The 24441-nt window shown below is 43.3% G+C and overlaps 1 protein-coding gene and 1 long non-coding RNA gene across 5 annotated transcripts in view; one reads left to right on the forward strand and one right to left on the reverse strand.

Moving 5' to 3' along the window:
* LOC308472532 overlaps positions 1-24300 on the forward strand; it is a 35153-nt gene extending 10853 nt beyond the window's left edge. Inside the window, exons 2-3 of the long non-coding RNA XR_013983559.1 lie at positions 12824-12936; positions 21478-24300. This is a non-coding gene — a long non-coding RNA (uncharacterized lncRNA). The remainder of the gene's footprint in view (positions 1-12823; positions 12937-21477) is intronic.
* EHBP1 (EH domain binding protein 1) overlaps positions 1-24441 on the reverse strand; it is a 276734-nt gene that overhangs the window by 246089 nt on the left and 6204 nt on the right. The gene's annotated exons all lie outside the window — the stretch shown is intronic.

The following is a 24441-nucleotide window of genomic DNA, read 5'->3' on the forward strand; positions in this document are numbered from 1 at the left end:
AGCTAGAAAAGGGAAACTTTACCATAACATGGCAGGACACGGGTGGCGCTGTGGGTTAAACCACAGAGTCTAGGGCTTGCCGATCAGAAGGTCAGCGATTTGAATCCCCGCGACAGGGCGAGCTCCTGTTCCTCGGTCCCTGCTCCTGCCAACCTAGCAGTTCGAAAGCACGAAGTGCAAGTAGATAAATAGGCGGGAAGGTAAACGGCATTTCCGTGCGCTGCTCTGGTTCGCCAGAAGCAGCTTAGTCATGCTGGCCTCATGACCCAGAAGCTGTACACTGGCTCCCTCGGCCAATAAAGCGAGATGAGTGCCGCAACCCCAGAGTCGTCAGCGGCTGGACCTAATGGTCAGGGGTCCCTTTACCTTTACCATAACATGGCAGGCACCCTTTTATCATGTACTCAAAGGAACATCTTTTACATTGGCACCCACTGGAGTTGCAGCTAACACTTTGAAACAATGTTTTCCCGGAGGAACCTGTGTTTGTAGGGTGCAGGTGATGGGGGGTTGGTTTTCTATTTTTATTTTGAAAAATCATTAACAGATTTAGTTAAATAAAACAAATCAGAAATGAAAACATGAGTGAACCTAGATATAATCCCTTGCTATCCTTTAGTGCTCCCTCATGGTGATTTATGCCCATTAATTACTTAATCCACACCAGAACCATAATGTTTCCCATCTTAGTTATTTTAAATGCCATATTATCTAAGTTCCTCCCACACCGCACACCATTTTCCTCTCTAGAATAATTGTGCTATGTAATCCCCTGGACACAGCGCTCATCCATTTAGCCAAATGTTCTGTCCAAATGTCCTGACAGCCTGGAAGCCATTCTGACAAATGAGACTGCAACTTTTGTGAAGACTGTGGGAATTAAAACAAAAAAACAACAACAGCCACCCGAAATGTCAGAATTAATGATAGCATCACAGTGGTGGTGCAATCTACAGAGGACTATATATCATAATCTGTCAGGAACAAGAGTATCTCATGCAGAGACAGGAGAGGGGGTAGTATGCACCCTATGCACAATTTCTCAATCAGTGTGATAACAATAGGAGAAAAATGTCTGCTGGTTATAGCTTGCAGAGACAAGGGGAGACAGAAATCTCTGTTCTAACTGTGCACTAAATTCCGGACTTGAGGGAGTGATGAACCAACCCGAAATAAAAAGAGGGAAATTTTCAAAATCCAGACAAAACTTCTATATCCCAAAGCAAAACAATCACTCGCTCACTCACTCACTCAATAATAATGCTCAGCAAAAGACACAACAGCTTTTGTATCACATGTACGTCTCCTAAGACCATTAGCAATTTGTTTTTAAATAATAGTTTCATAATATGCAGTGTGTTTTGTTCTCAGTCTGAAATAGAACTATTAATCTCATACACCACCATCTCATTTTAGTATCAATACCAACTTCTAGCTGGAAAGATCAATAACAAAAATTATAAGATATCTGTAGGCAACTTTTCAGGGCCACATGGCAGCTTACATGATATACCGTATATACTCGAGTATAAGCCGACCCGAATATAAGCTGAGGCACCTAATTTTAGCACAAAAAACTGGAAGAACAAGCAGCCCAAAAGGGCTGCTTTCAGGCTACTCGTTCCTCCGCCGCCGCCAACAGCAGCAAAGGTGGTGGAGGAGGAAGGAGCAGCCCAAAAGGGCTCCTTTCGAGCCGCTCATCCCTCCGTCACTGCCTCTGCCACTCGCAAGAGCAGGCATAGGAGCTGCGGTTGGGAGGGGCACAGCACTCTCCCAACTGCGGCTCCTCTGCCTGCCCTTGTGAGAGGTGGGCGGCGGCGGCGGCAGGACCAGCAGCGAGAAAGGGCTCCTTTTGGGCCGCTCGTCCCTCCGCCGCCGCCACCCACCCACCTCACTCGAGTATAAGCCGAGGGGGGCTTTTTCAGCATAAAAATGTGCTGAAAAAGTCAGCTTATACTCGAGTATATATGGTAAATATTAAAGGTAAAAGCACAATGTTTAACACATCAACCATAGCTGAGTGGTAGAGCATCTGCTTTGCATGCAGATTTCTAGTTCAATCTCATATCAGGTAGGACTGGAAGAGATTCTGTGTCTAAAACGCTGGAGATCTACTGCCAATCAGTGTAGATAATATTGAGATAGACACGACCGTTAGTCTTACTCTGTATAAGGCAGCTTCCTATGTTCCTATGAAAGACAGCACGAGAAATAAATAAAACAATAATAGTAATAAATATTCAGCTGTGAACAATGTCATGAAAACAAAATGATTCAGCAGTGGTAGTAAAGGTAAAGGTAAGATAAAGTATCCCTGGATGGTTAAGTCCAGTTGAAATCATTGCTTTCAGACCAGGGGAGCCCGCGTTTGTCCACAGACAGCTTTCTGGGTCATGTGGCCAGCATAACTAAACCAATTCTGGCACAACGGGACAGTGACAGAAGCAAGCGAGCATGGAAACGCTGTTTTCCTTCCTCCGCAGCAAAAGCTATTTTATCTACTCGTGCTGGTATGCTTTCGAACTACTAGGTGGCAGAAGCTGGGACAGAGCAACGGGAACTCACCCCGTCATGCGGATTTGAACTGACGACCTTATGATCAGCAGCCCAAGAAGCTCAGTGGTTTAGACCTCATACTTGCAAGAATAAGTGAAAGAAGAAGGTCTTTAGTACCCATTTGAAGTCTTGTAACAATGGTGTCAAATGGACCTCAATTGGCATAATAGAATTCCACAAAGTGTGGGGCTACTGCAAACAAGGCTCTCTCCCTTCACCTGCCAATCTAAATAATTTCACCAGCATTCACACACACACACACACACACACACACACACAGGACCTCTGAAGATGATGATTTCAAAGTGTGGGAAGATTGATATGCATGCAAGCAGTCTTTTAAGAAACCCGGTTCCAAACCATTTAGGGCAGGCTTCCTCAACCTCAGCCCTCCAGATGTTTTGAGACTACAATTACCATCATCCCTGACCACTGGTCCTGCTAGCTAGAGATCATGGAGTTGTAGGCGAGAAACATATGGAGGGCCGAGGTTGAGGAAGCCTGATTTAGGGTTTTAAAGGTCAAAATCAACACTTTTAGAGGTGCCCAGAAACACACTGATAACCAGCACAACTGATACCATGTTGTTGGAGTCATTTATGCCAACTGCCCTAGTCTAAATAAACTCCTAAATAAATAGCCCAGCCAACATCTGGCCAGCAGAATCTGACACCAGCTGAAGTTTCTAAACTTCCTTCAAAAGACAGCCACATGCAAAGTGCCTATCCTTTCCAGATCTTGAAGTTTTGTAAACTACCCAGTTTATATTTTTGATGGACAGCTATATAAATAAAGTAAATATAACTGTGTGCATTCAAGGAATGCATGTTTATCACTATAAGGCAGACACTGCATGGCATATCAAGGGTAGGGAACTGGTTCCAGCCAGAAGGTTAGATGTTGCTGTCCCCCAGCCTCTGCAAGCTACTGTGTCAGGTAAGCAGGACCAGTCAATCACCCAACATGACCATGACACTGGAATTCTTCAAGGACCCCAATCCCACAACCCCCACCAACCCGCACAATCCCTATCTTCAAAGACATTATTTACATCTACCTAGGCTGGAAGCTGATTTCATGTAGGGCAGCAGAGGTTAAGGTGGGCACCTGGCACCAAGTTCACACAATCCTTGTAAGGCAAGGATTGTGTGGGCTTGGTCAGCATGTGTAATCTGCACTTTCAAAGAGCATTTCATACCCAAAAGAGGGGTGTGATCAGAATCTAGGTGGGCTGTGCTGCCCACTCCGATTTTGATCACCATGGGTGCACATTTTTGTGAGAGCCCTACTTGGTGGTTTCTGGAGTAACATAAAGCATTAGATTCATTCAGCTTCAGCTTGCATCCAAGGTTAACAAACTGAGGTAAGTCATGCTTCCATACTAAGTAAACAAATATATTTCAGGACCAGTGAAACTACAAATTCAGCAGTGAAACACAGATGATTTAGTCAGGAGTTTTCTTACTACAATTTGGTTCCTATACTATGTGTTATATTTCTTATCACCCCATCAAACAAGTCCTTTGGGTAGTTTACAAACAAAAATTTAAAAGCAGTATACATCAACTCCATATAAAATCAGAATAACCCCCACCTAAAAGCCAGCATGAATACTACAGGCTTTCCCCCTAAGTATTACCTGCAATGCGGCATTTCTAGTAATAAAACAAAAATATGTAGTACTGTAGTAATACTGGACGTGTCTTATATACATCAGAGCGACCAAGGTTGTCATTAGCCTAGTCATCGCCTCCCTGCTATTTGAAAGTAAGCCTCCCTACAGCTAGAGCCAAGACATTCCTGGACACATTCCAAGCTTTCACAAAACAGCCATAACATCCTACATGCTTGATCAAAATCTTGTGTCATTACACAACGCAAAGGATAAACCAAGACCTATCTCAGATCCCATAAAATACATGGCTTAAAAGATTAATAAAATTTATTATCAATCCCAATACTGTATTGCTCTAATCTTAAAAGCATGATTGAAGATACAGTGGAAATCTAACCTTAGCTATGCTTTGCCTATAGCAAAACGAGCCTGCTGACGCACGGCTTGAATAGGAGCAACTCCATGAACTCCTCTGCTCTCACAGATTTTTGTGGCTTCTAGGTCTAGATGGACTGCCTGCTCCCATATGAGCAGGATCATTTTCAGAGACCCCTTTCAGAGACAAATGGTGACCAGGAATAGGCCTTCTTTGGTAATGTCTCCCCAGCTGTGGAATGTTCTTCCTAGATATATAAACCTGGAGTCAGCTTTCATGAGCTCCAGGAGCCAGGTTAACACTGTATTCTAGCACAATTCTATACATGTCTACTCAAAAGCGACTCCCATTCAGTTCAATGAAGGTAAGTGTGAACAGAAGTAAAGGTAAATATTTACCTTTACCTTTACCCAGTGCTTTTTTTCTTTAAAAAAAATGTTTAGGGGTACTCTCATTTTGACTCAAGAAAATCACCATTTTGTAGTTCAAATTGGGAAAAATATATACAGTAAATGGACAAAATTACAAAGATTCACAAAATGTTTAGGGGTATGCCTACCCCTGCGTACCCCCAGAAAAAAGCACTGCCTTTACCCAGTGTTTTTTCTAAAAAAATATTTAGGGGTACTCTCATTTTCCTACTCATATTAAAACACTGCTCCTCAATCATGCCAAAATTATATTCACAAAATGTTTCGGGATATGCGTACCCCTGCATACCCCCTGAAAAAAAGGACTCCCTTTACCTAAAATTGGTCATACTTGGGTCTCTAGTGATGGCAATAGAACCAGGAACTACATACCTATTCCTTCAGTGGGACTGCAAACCAATTCCAAGATATAGGAACCACCCATCCATATGATCTCCATCCTCTCAGGATCCAGCCACAGTTTTTTAGCCTACATGCAGCTCATAACTACATGAATGCATCTGTTTAGGAGATGCAGTCTCCCCCAATTCATATTACAGAGAAACAGAGCTGGTATCATCAACATACCACTGGCACCTTGCCTCAAATCTCCTAATGACCACGCACACAGGATCTTCATATGGATATTAAATGATGCATAGATATTAAAAGATACCAAATACAGTATTTTTCCGTGTATAAGACTAGGTTTCCCCCCTAAAAAATTAGGGGGCATCTTATACACAGATATATCTCCCCCCATTTTCTTAAATCTGAGTCCCCAAAAATAGGGGGTGTCTTATACATGGGGGCTTATAGACGGAAAAATACTGCAGGGTGGGTGGGACACAATAAAGCTAACAAAATAAATATATCTGGATAGCTTTAGGAAAACTCTCCAAACAGAGTGAATGGGTGGTGAAGTGGCAAATGAAATTCAAGGTAAACAAGAATAAAGTGATATATGTTGGAGCAAAAAATTTTTAATTTCACATACACACTCATGGGACCTGAATTGGAGATGACAGACCAAGAGCAAGACCTTGGGGTCATAGTAGATAGCTCAATGACGATATCTACCCAGGTTGTGGTAGCCATGAAAAGGGCAAATTCCATTCTAGGCATCATTAGGAAAGGAACTGAAAATAGAACTGAGGGTATAATAAAGTCATTATACAAATCTGTGGTGCAAGAGCATTTGGAGTACTATGTACAGTTTTGGTCACCTCACCTCAAAAAGGATATTGTAAAGTTGGAAAAGGTTCACAAAAGGGCAATCAAAATGATCAAGGGGATGGAGCAACTCCCCTATGAAGAAAGGTTGTAGTTTTGGGGCTTTTTAATTTAGAGAAAAGGTAAGTAAGAGCTTTTTGGGGACGCGGGTGGTGCTGTGGGTTAAACCACAGAGCCTAGGACTTGCCGATCAGAAGGTCGGCGGTTCGAATCCCCGCGACGGAGTGAGCTCCCGTTGCTCGGTCCCTGCTCCTGCCCACCTAGTAGTTCGAAAACACGTCAAAGTGCAAGTAGATAAATAGGTACCACTCCGGGGGGGAGGTAAACGGCATTTCCGTGCGCTGCTCTGGTTCGCCAGAAGCGGCTTAGTCATGCTGGCCACATGACCCAGAAGCTGTCTGCAGACAAATGCCGGCTCCCTTGGCCAATAAAGCGAGATGAGCGCCGCAACCCCAGAGTCAGTCACGACTGGACCTAATGGTCAGGGGTCCCTTTACCTTTACCTAAGCTTTATGACAAAGTTTATAACATTATGCATGGCATGAAGAAAGTGGCTAGAGAAAAGCTTTTCTCTCTCATAATATTAGAAGTCATGGATATCCAATGAAGATGAATGGTGGAAGATTTCAGGCAGATAAAAAAAAAGTACTTCTTCATGTAGTCATATAGTACATAGTCAAACCCTGGAACTCGCTCCCACAGGAGAAAGTGGTGTCCAACAACTTAGATGAATTTAAAAGAGGACTGCACAAATTCATGGAGGAGAGGGCTATCGAAGGCTCTGCTCTACCTCCACAGCTGGAGGCAGCAATGCTTCCAAACCAGGGGAGGGGAGAGGGCGGCTCTTGTGCTCATCTTCTGCTCCCTGGTTTCCCACAGGCCCCTGGTTGGCCACTGTGAGAACAGGATGCTGCACTAGCTGAGCCACTGGCCTGATCCAGCAAGCGATTCTTGTCTTCTACCTGCAGCCAAGGCATCAATCACCACCATCACCACAAGTCCTTCCGGGGCAGGTGGCTCCCACTACTATCCAGTGATGCTCGTTCACTGCGCCCCTGCTGCAAAGTCTGCCCTTCCTGCGCCCACATGGGGTTGTCGAAAAGAAGCAGAGCAGTACGGCCAGTGTTGCTGCCAACCCTTCCTCTTGGCAGCAGGGCTGTAACCAGCTCAAGCTTGAAGTGGCCAAGTGATCGTCATCCCACCCAATTATACAGAAAACCCACCACAATTGAGCCAAACCATTTGCTGGATTCAAACAATGTCTTAAGTTTCTGGCACCAGGTAGCAATAGCCCAAAGAGGGCAGAATGTACAATGGTAAGAAGTGAAGAAAGCGTTTGAGAAGACTGACTAGACAGTGGATAACAGCAAAGAGCATTAAGGAACAGAGAGCTGGGGAAAGTAGGGGTAATGGAAAAGGAAAGGTGTTTCAGTCAACTTATAGTCCACTTTTTGACTACAGTCCTCAAAGCAGTTAACAGCATTTATAAAGATGCAAGGAATACACGAAGAACCAGGTGGATAACACTAACAAAGTAAAACCAGTACACTCTGCTGGATTAGGAGCCAGGTATCTGCTATTCTTTCCCAGTGAATAGTTATTTATCTTTGTTCATAAAAATATTTGTAAATTTTAGACTGTAAATATATCATAGAAATGCCAAAGTGGTTTACAATAATATCTCTAAATAATAACAGTATCTAAAAATGAAAACTCAGTGAATCAACTATTATGGAAAAATGTTTTCTTAATTGCCTGCATAAAGTTGGAGGCATGGGAAGCCTTTCAGCAGACATTTACAGGTTGAAACAGAAGGCACCTGCAGCATCTCTATCAGCAAAGCATTCCACAGGACTGGGCTGTCAGCTGAGCTGTCAAATGAGCCTTGTCATCTTGGCTTGTTCATCCTTGTTCAACCAACCTGCAGTTAATCTCAGTGATCAAACTGGGATGTAAGGGTTCAGGTGGTCCCCAAGGGACCCTGGACCAGTGAGTGTTTGATGGCCAGGGAGCGGCGGAGGGGAGTAGGCAGAAGCAAAATATAAAAAGGTAAGGGATAAGCAGAGAATTTAAGAGGAGAACTGGAGGAAGCAACAGCCAAAAAAGGAACAAGGAACTTTCTGGAGAGGCTGGGGATGAGTAATAAAAACCTTCTGCACAGGCAAAAACCTGAGCAGACCACAGCTGAAGTAAATGGATGGGAAAGAAGTTTACTGAAAGGCCATACAGTGTGAGACAGCTCTTGTCTTGAGCAGATGCCAAATATGGGAATATATGTTACAAATTGAGGGTAACTAGCCAATCGAGCATGTACACATTATGCAAATCCTTCACCAATGTAGATATTTGTTTATAAATATTCCCAGAAGCAAACAGATACAAAATGAATGAGTTAAGCCATTTAAGCTCCGGTTCATCACATTTTTATAGCTTTCCAGGCTTGTTCAGACTTGTAAACACCAGACTACATTTTACAAATATTTTAGTTTGGATATATTTCATACCAATTTTGTCAAATTCTCAAGCTGATTGCTGTGCATCTTTCTCTCCTGCCACCTCCCCCCCCCCCCCAGAGAGGAGGACAGAAAGAGGAGACAAGTTCTGCCAACTACTTCTGTGTTCACACAACAAGACAAGGCTGGCTAGGGCTGCAACATCATGATATATCAGCAGCTAAATATATATGCTGATATATCACGATATCTGGAATGTATCTTGGCTGTTTCTTCCTCCCCACCTTAGGATAAAGGCAGGCAAGCAGCAGCCAAGCACACGGAGCCTGAAAAGCACATTCTCAGGCTTCATGTGTATATCTGCCTTTGCCTTCATCCGAGCAGGCGGGCTGAGTCTTTCCTCCTGGAGCGACCAACTGCCCGCAGAGGAAAGATGCAGCCTGCCTGCTCAGGTGAAGGCAACTTGAGCTGCCAATACATGGCAGCTGGGGAGCAGCGATGTATCAGCAGCTCAAAAAGTCTGAAACCGGTATTGCAATGTGAACGCCATATCGGTTTCAGACAATAAATCGGATTATCACCCAGCTTTAAGGCTGACTACATTTATTTTCCCATAAGAGAGACCGGAAGGCCACACTCAGTGTCAAGAGCAATGCAGCAGAGGAAGCTTGGGTAGGGAACAGATTCTCGGCCCCCAGACTCAAGCAGCTGCCATTCATTAGTGGCTTCTAGGAGTTGGTGCTTCAGCCTTGAGAATGTTCACGTAAAATGGATAAGAAGAGCGTTGAATCCCTTTCTGTTTCTGTACTGATAAATGTTGGGTGGTTTATTAAAGTAGCCTCTAAAACAAGCTTCTAAGTGGTAGAACATGTGTGTTGCATGCAGAATGACCTTCTGAATCTCAGATTACCCAAGAGCCTATGCTGGAGGATGGTAAATCAACATAGCTAGGAAGTGCCTGTGCCTCAATTGTGGAGGACTTATCTGTGTATGAGATAACCCATCATCTTAAAACTGATCCACTTCACATGAATGCTAAGAAACTATGGCACATTCATTCATGCATACAAATCAACTGTATTTTTCTCTCATGGCAGAGAATGAGCTCTACCAAATGGAGTGGCATTCAGGACAGTCTAAAAACTAGAATATGGAGTCTACAAATATATTTAGGCAAGGCACAATGAAACAGACAAGTTACTTGGTGCAATGTGGGCAGCTGTGTAACCTTCCATTTAAGTTAATGAGGGTGAACAAGGTAAGCCATGATTTTATAGGATTTACCTTCCCTTGGGTCTCTGTCTAATGAGCCAACAAAAGGCCCCACCATAAGGCCAGCTAGATAAATTGCAAGCAAATGTGGGCATTAAAGTGATCCTTTAATTTAATTTCCCTCAGATTTGGGATAAATGCAAGCACCACAAATTATGCAATCCATTAAAAACTAGGTCTTTCATTATGCTTGCTGGGGGTGAAACAGATTTCTCTTCCCCTCCCCCCTCAATAAGCTTACAAAGCTTACCAAGTCAATCCCTTGACGGGAACAAATATGACCACTTAGAAGTCATACAGTGCTTATGAGTATCCAAAATGAATAGGCAGTCCCTGCAGTGCCTTGCTTACCTGACTTAGAGAAGGAGGCACAGGAGCTCTGGTAGATTCCTAGAGCCCTCCCACGACCTTCCCACAGCACAGAAAGCAGCCCTCCACCTTGAAAAGAGGGGTGGTACCAGGGATTCTTGGCTTTATGTGATTTCATGTTTATGCTTGGATGCCCAGAATCAAACACTTGCTTAAGCTGCAAGTTAAAAGGTAAAGGGACCCCTGACCGTTAAGTCCAGTCGCGGACAGCTTTGGGCTTGCGGCGCTCATCTCGCTTTACTGGCTGAGGGAGCCAGCGTTTGTCCGCAGACAGCTTCCAGGTCATGTGGCCAGCATGACTAAGCCACTTCTGGTGAACCAGAGCAGCGTACGGAAACGCCTTCCCGCCAGAGCAGTACCTATTTATCTACTTGCACTTTGACGTGCTTTCAAACTGCTAGGTTGCCAGGAGCTGGGACCGAGCAACGGGAGCTCACCCCATCATGGGGATTCGAATCGCCAACCTTCTGATCAGCAAGCCCTAGGCTCTGTGGTTTAGACCACAGCGCTGAGGCTCCTTGCTTCTACACAGTGCTATTTTTCTTGAAAAATAGATACCAGAACTCACCATGGAAGCCTCCCATGTTGTCTTATAATGGCAATAGAGCCCACCTGTACCAGAACTGAGCTCCGATGAGTTCTGGCTGAAAAAAAAGCCCTGCTTCTAAAAAAAAGAGAGGTACATACCAATTATGTTGGGGAACTGTAACAGTTCAAAATACATTACTATTGTAAAAGCACTTTGTTAATTTAAGAGAAACAGAAAAAATACTTTCCTCTCCCATAGAAAATTTACGTAATATTTAATATTTAATTATAATATTTATAATCATCAATACAATTTTTATGCTCCAGTATAAAAGATGCATACTTCACTTTAACTGAAATACAGTACAATGAACTGTATATTCATTAACCAAGAATACATTCCAGGAACTTGTTTAGACAAGGGTCTAACCTTTGCACATTAACTATTTGTTAATTAAATCTTAGCGGTGTGCTTAAAAAGCATGGAGGTTAATACCATAGCTGTCAATGTTTCCCTTTTTTAAAGGGAAATTCCCTTATTCCGAATAGGATTCCTCGCAAGAAAAGGGAAAAGTTAACAGCCATGGTTAATACATATTAAGACTCTCTAGCATTAAATGAGACTCTAGGGTCCTAACACTGGGAGGGTCTAGTGAGCAGCCAAAACACATGCACTCACCTGTACTACCTAACTATTGGGCATTTTCTGTGGTTGATCCCTATTTGTGGATTGCTCTCCCTAGGGAGCCTTGCCTGGAGCCATCATAATATATTTTAGGTGCCTCTGGCCTTTAACTAGCGCTGGCATAAGCCCAGAATTTCCTGGGATTCGGCCCTCGGAAATAGTGTCGGGCAGAAGTCACTGAAATATTCAGGAAAATCCGGACATATGGCAACCTATGTTGGAAGCATAAACTTTAGTGAATTTCCTTAAATATAGGTCAGAACTCCATTTTTATTTTATTTTTTAGGTTTTGTAAAACAACAACAACAACTCAACAACTTTGGCCAAAAATAAAAAAGCTCAACAACTTTGGCCAAAACACATACACACAAACAACCCTACTTTAACTATCTGTGGCCTTTTCGTTGTGGGTGGGATGTTTTTAATGTATTGCCTCCCAACTTAGTTTTAATGTATCTGTGTTGGGTTTCTTTGGTTGGTTGGTTGTAAGTTGATCTGGGTTGCCTTGGGCAAGATAAATCAACTAACAACTTTAATAAAGAAGAAAAAAATAAATAATAATTGCACAAAATGGCTAGATGCTATTTTATGTGATTAATAGATTTGATTCATTTATCCACTGCTTTTGCTGAAGCAAAAATGTCAATAATTATAATTAGATATACTGCAATGGCATAGCTGTGGCACTTTTTAAGAAAAGTGCCAAATTTACACTATTGTACCAATATATGCTAATCATTTTCAGGTTTTGAGCATGTGGTATGGTACAAGTATACATATGTGCGACCAACCAAAGTATTATTTCAATTTGAATAGAGTATAACACTAATTGACATTGATTATATATAATCATTAAACATACCAGGATAGTTGTCAACGTTCATACAATTGCAATTTATAGAATTTCTAAATATAACACATATGTACACATTGACAAGCATTTAAATAATAAGTCTATTTTAGATACATTTAATATTGCATATGTTCATAGAAACCAAGTAGAAATTAACATATATAATGTTAAAAAGTTTCAATCAGCTTATGCATGCATGTGAAAAAAGCTCAGTGGCAGAGCTTCTGGCTTGTATGCAGACAGTCCCAGGTTCTGGGTCAAGTTGCAGCTGCTGCCAAGCCAATATTGAGCTGGACTCAGTATAACGCAACTTCCTATATGTCACTGCATGCTATACCACGTTCTCTTGGCTGCACATACAATACCATACAGCCCAATCAGCATGTGTTAGACCACAAATTGCACAATTCTTTTGTCACTATGCTAACAAGAATCAACTGTGTTAACCTCTGCTTTAACAATCTGTATTATAGGCTGTCTCAATTTCTTTTTCAAATGATCAAGAAATAAACAAGCAGAGACTATCCACATGACTAGTTCTGAAGATTAGATGGTTAAACAGAAGTAGACAAGCAATGAGAACAAGGTAAGCTTAAAACAAAGAAACTGCTGCAAGTCCTTTGAGAGCATCTTTCACTACTATCAAACTTAGCCCATATTTGTGCTAGATCTTCACTGCACTTCCATAGGAAATGCATCTAGCATTAAAGAACTAGACTCTATCAGCAGCTGAAAATCAGCAGCTGAAAATCACAGTCGCTGAAAACTTTCAACATGGTGCCACTATTATATGCTATTATGTGATATTATGGTTGCATTCTAAAAGGTAAAGGTACCCCTGCCTGTACGGGCCAGTCGTGTCCGACTCTAGGGTTGCGTGCTCATCTCACTCTAGAGGCCGGGAGCCAGCGCTGTCCGCAGACACTTCCGGGTCACGTGGCCAGTGTGACAAAGCTACTCTGGCGAACCAGCACCAGAGCAGCACACGGAAACGCCGTTTACCTTCCCGCTGGTAAGCGGTCCCTATTTATCTACTTGCACCCGGAGGTGCTTTCAAACTGCTAGGTGGGCAGGAGCTGGGACCGAACGACGGGAGCTCACCCCGCCGCGGGGATTCAAACCGCCAACCATGCGATCGGCAAGTCCTAGGCGCTGAGGTTTTACCCACAGCGCCACCCGCATCTACACAGTGACAAATATTTGTAAAAACTACTTTTTTCAGTCTTAGTAGAATTTCAGCTATAATTCAAAGAGAAAAGGCACGACTAAATAAAATGGAAACTAAAAACAATTCAGATATACAGTGGTACCTCGGATTAAGTACTTAATTCGTTATGGAGGTCTGTTCTTAACCTGAAACTGTTCTTAACCTGAAGCACCACTTTAGCTAATGGGGTAATTTCTGTTCTCATCCTGAAGCAAAGTTCTTAACCCGAGGTAATATTTCTGAGTCTGTAACCTGAAGTGTATGTAACCTGAAGTATGTAACCCGTATGTAACTCGAGGTACCACTGTATATCCGAGGTACCACTGTATATCCCATGATACAGGTGAAGGGAAACAGCTTTTTAAAAGCTAAAAGTTTTAAGTCTGTGGAATTAAAGGTGTCTGGAAACAAAGATGGATGATTAAATCTGACTAACACAAAAAACTATGCAATATTTTTTATGCTGAAGAGTCTGAACATGCTTGCTTGGGAGCCTTTACTCCATATTTAAGTGGCCACTGGACTATACTTTTAGATTTTATCCTGGAATATCAGGAATAAGCTATGTATAAAAAGTCAGGGTTTTAGAAATCCAAGAAAGTACCAGGACACAGGACTCAAGACTTTGCTATAAGGCTCTTCTGAACCATGTTTTTAAAATGTAGGTAAAACTACCATAGAACCTACTTATACAACAATAAGATACAATCACTGTTCATGTGATAATGCAAGCTGAAGAGCAATATAATTTCTGCACTTTTGCATGCCATGTGAAGGGTATCAAGAGACAATGAAGATGTGCCACTGTTTGAAGGAAACCTCTCTTTGTGTGTTACAAAATACATAGGGCACCCCAAATTTATAAACACCTTATCTCCTTGGAACATTCACCACAGAACCATAGTGTGCCTTCAAACAAATTAGTTTTTACTTTACAATACAGCTGAAGACTTACACTATCACAAAACACTAATTAAAATATGGACAAACGTATGGTTGATAACTGGAGGCTTTCACAATATATGTGGCAGCTATGCAACTTCTGCTCATATTTAGGTCAACATATGGTAATAAATCTCTGACATTTAAAATAAACTCCACTGAAACAATTGTGGAGTATCCTAGCATAATCTGTCTACCCCAAACCACATTTTATCTTATGGTTATGCTAAGTTCTGTTGTTCTGGTGCACTCTTAAAATAATGGTGGGAAATGTATGTGGAAGGAAATTCAGAGGAACATCATTGCCATTTGCTTTACTGAACTGTGGACAATTTTTCCAAAATACCTATGTAAATACATAGCAAAGCACTAAAGTTTTCCTGTTGTTTCATTTCGTGTGTGTGTGTGCACCTGCCACACTATGGGAAAGGGAATAACAATTTAGGCGGTGCGGAGGGAGGATAACGGAGAAGTAAATGAGTCATCTTGAGTTGCTGTAAAGAAGGTGTGGTGAGGAAGTGGTAGTAGAGTCATCCCAGAGCCTTCAATGTAGCCTTGCTCCAGAGTTACACTACACTCAAAAATTGAAATGGGCTCTGGCACTCTGGACAGTCACTCAGCACACCTCCCACCACCAAGAAGTGTGTGTGTGGGGGGGTTCTTAAAGTGCAGCTGCCTGTACTGCAGAAAGACAACCCCTTTAATAATTCTCCCCGCCACCACCACTGCATGCTGGGAAGAGCTTTGAGCGGCTGCAGCAGGCACAGGAGCCATCTATTTAATCGCTCCCCAATCCCCAATGTAGGAGAGTTATTAAACAGATGGCTCCCTTTCTTGAGACAGCTGCTCTCTGCCAAGAGGAAAGGGGGTCAAATATTTAAGCAGCCAACCTACCCAAATGCAGGAATCTGGGTGGGCCCCTTTAAGAACCCTGCTTGTTGCTTGGGCACTGGGGGAGAAAAGAACAGAATGACTCCACAGCAATGAATCAGCCTGTATGATCCCTCTCAATGTCTCAGGCATAGCCTTGCTCTATGTTAGGGACTTCAAGGGGATAAAAATAGTTTCTCTCCCTACTCCAGCTACATGGTGCTCCTCTCTGTGTGGCATCTGCACCACAACTACTTGCTCTGCCTTGTCTCCCAGTAAGCCCATCAGCAACAAAGACATTGGGAAAGCCTCCACAAAGGCATGTTGCCCTGAGCCCCCTCAAATCTGGTGTTGGTCGCCCAAATTCAGGAGTCAACTTTCAATAAGCATCTCAGATTGCTGCAAGATAGAGAGACTGGAAAATCCCTGGGTCAGATTTCAAGCAAAAATTGTACGTCTTCCTTCTCTAGAGACTTTACGTTTCCATATCTATTGCTGTAATGAACACCACTACAACTTATAAACCCAGCAAGTACTTGTGCCTCTGGATACCTTTCAGGATAGTGATAGACATAAACAGAACACAACAGATTATTACTTCTGGTAAGTAATATAGGGAGAAATTTATCATCTCACTCATTAATGTGAATGAAGGCATGGCTCATCAAGCGGCATTTACTGGCAAGACAAATTTTTCATAGATGTGGAACCTAAAAATAATTTTAGGGCAAGCCCACTTCCATTAATCATCTCCAAGCATTCAGCACTTTTCTTGGCACTAATGGACTGTTGACATCTTAAAACTTTGTCTGGATAGTGTATGAAGGTATCTAGTAACTACTTAATTTCATATTCTCAGAAATTGGTGGGGGTTAGGGGGATGAAAGAGAAGAACATGGCATGCAGATCCTGAAAATTTGAAGCAGTTAAGGTAGATGGTTCCAATAGATTAAAACTGGTAAAATGAAATGGTATTCTGGCTGGAGATTCTCAAGGCAGGCAATTTTAATAGGTACTGGCACCCAGATCTCAAGAGAAAGCTCCTATAAGTCCACAAAGAGCATTTTCCAAACTTAGTGTGATTGTTTTTTTAGCTTCTTTATTTTCAATTTCACTTAGATGCATTTCAGTCTACAAAAAAAATGAAATAGAATATATCTTCTGCAGGAAGTGCATAGGGCTATAATTATTTTATTGTTTCTACAATTCCAGGAAGGCAGCAAAGTGAGCTGGGTTTGCTTGTGCAAGGCTGCTCTAATCTAAAGGTGCTGAAACTGTAAGAAGCAGGCTACCATCTCCTCTGAAAATATTACCAGACTTTGTGCAATTAAAAAGCAGAAAAGAGGGACAGATATAGGTGTATTCTGCTACTGTTAGAGGAACAGACACAGGTGGGGGTGGGGTTCAACTGTGCAAATCAGGGGTCGGCAAACTACGGCCCGGGGGCCGGATGCGGCCTGAAAGGGTCGCGAATCCAGCCCGCACAGCCATTTGAAAAACCCCGCCAAGTGTCCGAGGCCGAAAGGCCACGTCAGTGTTTACCTCAACGTGGCGTGGGGCAGCAAGCATCTGTAAACTCCAATGCAGCCTTTCATTCATTGAGCCACCCCTGACACGCAGCCACCCATGGCTCCCACAGCAGCAGGGGGCTGAGCAGAGAGCAAAGCAGGAGGGAGCAGTGAGGGGGCCGGGGGCTTCAGCGAGCTTGTGGGGCTGGCATTGAGGCTGCAGCTGAAGCTGGGCTTCCCCTTGCATGAGGTGCTGCTGCTCAGCTCCTTCCTGGGGTAGTCGCTATCGCCCTGCGCCAAAGAGCGCAGCCCAGGGGACAGGGTCCGAATGAGTCACTGCTTCCTGGCTGAGGGAAGGCAGAGAAGGAGGCAGGGTCTCTGCACCTGGACAGACGGTGGACCTCCCCCCCCCCGGCCCTTCTCCCTTCGTTGTCTGCCGCCTGCCCGCTTCAGAGGCAATGGGCCAAAGCCCTCTTTCTCTCTGCCTGGGCCGGCGGGCCGGGAGGCGGCGGCTTCGGTGGCAGCGGCGGCTGCTGTCCCTGCCCAGGCTGAGGCCTGTGGCATTGGCAAGGCCTGAGGAAGGGGGAGGGAGCAGCAAGGGGGCTGGCAGGAAGTCAGGGCCGGTGAGGCAGCGGTGATTGGGCCCTCCTCCCACGGCGGGGACTGTGGCTGTGGGGAATCCCGACTACAGCTCTTTCTTCTTCCTCCCCTCCCCCCCCCCATGGCAGTTCATATTTTTTTCCAAAATATAGTCCGGCCCCTCACAAGGTCTAAGGGACAGTGAACCGGCCCCCTGCTGAAAAAGTTTGAGGACCCCTGGTCCAAATCATAGACTTCCAGGAAAATCTTAAGGAGGAGGTGCACCATCACCTCCTCCAAGGCAGATGGTTACTTCTCCCTCTTCCACTTACACGCATTACTCATTTCCTGGATCCTATAAGGTTACAGCATTCTTTACAAATATACTTTATATCTGGAACACAAGTACAAAATGACAGAAGCTGCTTACTCTGGAAAATCAAATAGCTGCTAAATCCACAAGGCATCCACTACTAGAATATAAAACGTTAGCTCCAGGACACTCAGGCACACACTGATAAACAGCACATTTAAAGCCACACATATGGAGAAACTGACATGTGCAGACTCCCCTTGTGCTTACTCCCTCGTGTGCTCTGCATGGTCCTTCAACCCTCTGGAGCACATTCCAAGCGAACACAGGGAGAAGGATCTAGTGGGGAAGCCTTGCTGTCCATTCCATTGATGCACGGACAGCAATTAATACAACCCACAATCTGTGAATCTATCAAAGGGTTAGTTTGGCCCTCTCAAGCCACTCAAGCAAGTACTTAATTAGAACACAATATTAAGCGGTGGCCAGCATTTTTAAATTTCCCAGTATGTGCTGCTACCTCTGAAAGAAAAAGAAAAAAGGTTTCAGCACTGCTTTAGGAGCGATCAATACAAAAGAAACACACAGTGATAGCAGAGCAGCAACTTACAACAGACAGCATTTTCATTTCCTGGATTCTCTGATTTTAGTGAGGATTTAAATTTCTCAGTGATTTGTGCTAATAGCATTAATGTCTGCACTCACACATAAAAAGTGCGTATTTATTCATGTACTGAGGACAATTATCTTTACCCTCTAACTGTGGGTTACTTATTGCAATGAGTTTTAGTGTACAGTACTTAGTTTGGATTGTATTTGTCTCTGTAAACCACCCAAATAACTTAACTTATATGGGTGGTATACAAATATAATAAATAATTTTAACAAAATTGTATTCATGAATAAGAAGCAAGCGTAGGTTGCACAATTAAAGAGGCTGAATATTGACCTTGCATACATTCACACACCCTGGATAATAGTTACAGTGGTACCTCGGGTTACATACGCTTCAGGTTACAGACTCCGCTAACCCAGAAATAGTTCCTCGGGTTAAGAACTTTGCTTCAGGATGAGAACAAAAATTGTGCTCCAGCGGCGCGGAAGCAGCAGGAGGCCCCATTAGCTAAAGTGGTGCTTCAGGTTAAGAACAGTTTCAGGTTAAGAACGGACCTCCGGAACGAATTAAGTTCTTAACCCGAGGTACCACTGTATTAGGAAACAGCGGGTGGGGAATGACAGCCGCTAATGCACAAGACACCCCCCCCCTCTGCCCCAACACCTCCCCAAATCTGTTGTGGGTGGGTTTCCCAACCCTCCAATCATCACACATACAGTGAAGGAAAAAGGTATTTGATCCCCTGTTAAATTTGCCCATTTGCCCTCTGACGAAGAAATGACCAGTCCATAATTTTAATGGTAGGTTTACTGTAGCTGTGAGAGACAGAATAACAACAGGAAAACCCCCAGAAACCCAGAAGACAAAAGTCAGAGATTGATGTGCATTATAATGAGTGAAGTAAGTATTTGATCCCCTATCAACCAGCCAGATGTCAGGCTACCTGGTATCTTCACTGTATGTAATGAGCTGAAATTAGAAGCACCTGCTGTAAGGGAGAGGTCTTACCTGTAATCACAGCTCGTTACAGTATCTGTACAAAAGAAACCTGTCGACAGAAGCAATCCAGATTCCAAACTAGCCACCATGACCAAGACCAAAGAGCTGTCCAAGAATGTCAGGGACAAGATTGTAGACCTGCACAAGGCTGGACTGGGCTACAAGACTATTGCCAGGCAGCTTGGTGAGAAGGTGACAACAGTTGGTGCAATAATTTGCAAATGGAAGAAACACAAAATAAAGGGAGATTTGCGGCAGAAAAATGAAACTGATAAGAAAGGACTAAATCCTCCTTTCCCCCACATGCTATGGTTTTGATCAGGATTGAGCCCTGTTATTATTACGGATTAAATTTGTTAGCTGCTTATCTTGTACAAGGCAACTCAAAAGTGACTTACAACCAAAAACAACCCCCCCAACATAGATATATTAAAACCAAGAAGAAAATGCACTTTGCCTGTGCAAAGGTGGCTGAGGCAGCCCTGCAAACAGCGTGTGACAGGCTCCATTCCCATGACTGCCTCAGCTACTGCCGCTGCCTTCACACCAGTGGCGTAGCGTGGGGGTGCAGGGGGGGCCGGCTGCACCGGGCGCAACATCTGGGGGTTAGGGTTAGGGGGTGCAAATCCACGGGTTAGGGGGCGCAAATTACTTGCCTTGCCCTGGGTGCTGACAACCCACGCTACGCCACTGCTTCACACGGCCACCTGATGTGTGTCTGTGTACATCACTTCTAGTTTGGCCCTTATACTGTCCCCTTAAATCAGCCAGTCAAGGAAGCAGGCAACAGTTACCTGGGGGTTGGGGGCAACTGCAATTTTTTGTGGCTGGAGAGCAAAACTTCAGTGGGAGAAGATAAGGACCCCTGACTCTGCCTACTTACAGCTCTCCTTGGAACTTTCCATACAATCCTTTCTTGGTGTCTTCTACACACACACACACACACACACACACTCTTGGGAGTGTACCCCAAAGTTCTCTGTTTGAGAAGAACCAGTTGTGTACAGGATAAAGCATCAATCTACGCACTATTACTACAGTGGGCTGCTGAACTGATCAAAATTTGGACCAGGCCAAAGAAGATACACACATATGGGGCAGGGTTGCACAATACATTTGATACTATTTCTAAAATGAAGCTACTGACTTCTTAAATATGAAGCCCCTACACATAACAAAATTGCTGAGAAGGTAATGGGAATAAGAAGAGAAAAGACATTTAAAACAAGTCCAAAATCTAGTGTGCAGTATTGGAAGCACTGTTAGAATCCTCAGATATAAACTTATTGCCAAATGGCACCTTAAGCCTAGGTTATGGTCACCACAACGGAATGTCTAGGCACCATTTTCTTCCAAATAAGGTTGGTTATTATTATCATTATTCCTTTCATTTCTATACCACCTTATATTTTAAAGGAAAAATCTCAAAGAAGCCCCACATCTTTGGAATGACCTTCCCTGCCACTCCCCAGCTTTCATTCCCCTAGAAAGTGAAGATACCAGCTTGACTTTAGCCAAGTCTCTGGAGAGGGGCGTTAGGTACACTACAACGCCAGAATGTTGATCTGCTGCTGCTGTTTGTGCTTTAATTTGGATTTTGCACAACTTTACTTTTTGTCTTTGTTTTTATGAAGTTTATGTGCCATATTTCCATCCTGGCACCATTGGGTTAAAGGCAAATGATATGCATTTTAAATAAATACCATATTGGCCTGAGTATAAGTCTCACTTTCCCCCCAAATTCCAACTGTGAAAAGTGTGGCTTATATTCACGACCTTATGGCATGCAGCCAGGAGCATGGCAAAGCAGCGCCCGCCCCATGCGTAGTCCCCCATCCTCTCCCCAGAGCAAGGAAGGGAAAAGGCTGCCAGCAACACAGCGTGGCTCCCCCTCCCCAATATGCAGCCAGGAGCAGCGAGGAATGGAGTGGCTTATATTTGGGTATTTTTTCTTTTCCCTCCTCCAATTTTAAAGGTGCGGCTTATATTCGGGCCAATATGGTATATGAATGTTGAAATAAAAGCTTCTTGCATCCTTTATGGTTGCCCCCTGCTTACACAGTGCATTTTGCATTGCATTTATGACTTGGCAGCTTCCAGGCCCTGCAGAAGGCATTCTCTTAATATCCGCAACAGTGAGCTGACCTAAGCACCCACCACCACCAAACTCAAGATCACAGAGCTCTTCTCTACAGCAGGTCAAGCTGGTAAACAGAATTCCTTTATTTTATTCTCAACATTCAATTGTGGAAAAACTATGGAAAAGAAAAACCTATGGCAAACATATTTAATAAGAACTGGACTCAAGAACGACTCCTTTTACCAAACTACATACATTTAGTTTAAAATGCAGGGACTACCTCCAATCAGGTGCAAGTGATACGGAACTATTACACACTGATATGAAACGAGCCCTCTATTTTCAAAGGGCAGCATTCAGCAGAAGTGTTAAATTTTACAATTCACATGCCAAGCTAAAAGAAAATACATTCCAACCAAGATAGATAACGTGTGCTTGCCAACACATGGGCAAAATGAAGTGAAGTGAATAAAGGAAGTGACACCCACTTGTAAAGGAATCTCCTCATTTCCTGGCATGTCTTAATGGATACATTGTATTTTTGCACATGGGAGAAATATTGCAGAGCCATCAGATGTGCTTGAGTACATGAAGTGCTCAGCCATGTGTCCAGAAGAGGTCTTGTGAAAATATAGATCTCTATGAAAGCTTATGCATAGGGAACTAAAATCAAGGAAGCATCTAGTGTAGAAGGTTTATAAGCTAGGCCAGTGGTTTTCAACCTTTTTGAGTCCACGGCTACCTTGGACAACCACATTTATTTCTGCGGCTCCCCTGGGGGAGCCACTTACACTGGGTTTCTATTACAGTAAGTGGAGAGTCCCCCATTCCACCCCACCCCTTTTCAGCACCATTTTTGGCACGTGGGTAATTGGGAGCGCATGTGTCTAAGGAAACTCAAACAACACCGCTGCTGTGCAGGGCTGAGTTGACAAACATGGCAGCCCCAGCCTGCCTTTCCCTAAATTAGTGTACACGTAATGGGGAGAGGGGTGCAGAGGGCAAAACAGGATTAAGATCGGAAGCAGAAATATTTTGTCATTTCCGGGGGAAGAAAAGCAAGAAACACACAACACAGGATACAAATGCAAATATGGTTCTTTCCTGCAACGTCCTCCCTGTCCCCATAAAGCTGGGCGACTGTTAAGGAGGAGGGGGTTACCTGGGAGGAGAGGTAGAGAAGAAAAGAAAAGAAAAGGGGATAGGGATGTTGTGTGTAGAAGGAGAGAGGAACATAGAAGACACTCCTCACTTTCAGGGTTATTTTTAAATCCCTCCTTATAGAGCACATACACATCCAGGCAAACATACCATGAAGCTACTTGGTTATTTTCTTGCATTCCTCAAGCCCTCTGTATAAAACTAAGGAACTGTTAGTTATTGAAGCGGAGGAGGATTTTTGTTACTGTGTGTATGGAGATTTAAGAAGATAAAAGCCATTCAAAAGGGTTTCCCCACTTCTTTTGCCAGTGCAAGTTAAAGCTGCAGACTCCCCTGAATGTTCCTCAGAGAGAAAGGAGATAATGCAGGAAGATATGGAGTACAAGTTAATGAAAAACGCTCCCCCCGGCTCCCCTGAATGTTCCTCAAGTCACCCCAGGGTGCCACGGCATACCGGTTGAAAACCAATGGCCTAGACCAATGTCCTGCCCTACAATGAAATGAAGCAGTGTATCACTCTTGCTCAGATGCACATACACTCATGGCGCTATCCCACACTTGAAGCCACTGCAGGCAAAGCAAGCACCAATAAATGAACCAATCGTGATATTCTGCTTGCAAACCTTCTCTCTCTCCAGAAGTTACTAGAATGTGCCCCTTATAAGACAAAGCTTACAGTTAGGTACAGTTTTAGCAGCATGTAGCATCACTGGGTGTTCATAAAAAGCCCAAGAGCCCCACAATTCCAGACAATTTCTAGAGCAAGTAGGAAGTCATGATATCAGAAAAGAAAGTAGGGTGGGACGAAGAGGACCGCACACCAAGGTAATGATTTCTCCTAATCCACAGATCTGCACATGCAATAATAGGATGCACACAATAATGCGTACACACACTCCAAACAGATGGCTAGCACAGAGTTTATAAAACCTCAAGCACATTGGACAATACCATCCACTTCCACAAGTTACCAAGACCACATGCAGACAAGTCATGACCACCAGCAGTTGCCCAGGGTCAGGATTTGTGCCTAAGAGGCTGGAATGTTCACAGCTAGCAAAGTGTACAATGGCTGATTCTTTACTTTGAGAGTTGCAGTGTCCCCTTCTACAGACAGAAGGCTTGCCTATAAAGATATTTAGTGCAAAATACCCATTAACTTTGACAATAACTTGTAGGTTATATGATGGGGTTGATAGGAGTGGGGGGAAGAGAAAACAGAATTGCAATCAGACCTAACATCCTATTTTCTATAATGGCCTGCTGGCAATTTTAGACATACTATAACTAACAGGATCAGCTCTAGGACTATCCATTTTTAATAGTTAGCATTGTTAGGGTCAAGAATTATGAAATCCCTAAAACTGAAGACAGAAAATCTCTTTACTATATGCAGGGCAGATGAGGTTCTGCCATGAGCTAATCCATTTTTAGAGAGAGCCAACTATAAAGATGCAGAAAAGTAGAGCAAAAGCAGTTTCCCATTAACTTTGCACAGCCAAATCCCACTTCATTTCAGAAGTATTTGGATGAACATATAAAAGGACAACTAAAGTTAGATGCAGCTTCATTTGAAATGAATGAAAATGTAAAGAGTTCTTCAACAAAGTAATTAAGGATTATTTTCACATCCATACATAAGTAGCTCAGATCTTTGAGGAATAGATCTGAACCACTCTCCCCACCCCTTCCACCACTTTCATGAACAATCTTTTCTTACAACCCCACTTTCCTCCCTAGTGTATTTTAATACTTCATTGTTGGTCAGTTTAACATATGAATGGTCTATTATTGCTACAAAAATAGCATTGTTTTG

Source organism: Podarcis pityusensis, assembly GCF_964106645.2.
Source record: "Podarcis pityusensis genome assembly, chromosome: 3".
NCBI lineage: Eukaryota > Metazoa > Chordata > Lepidosauria > Squamata > Lacertidae > Podarcis > Podarcis pityusensis.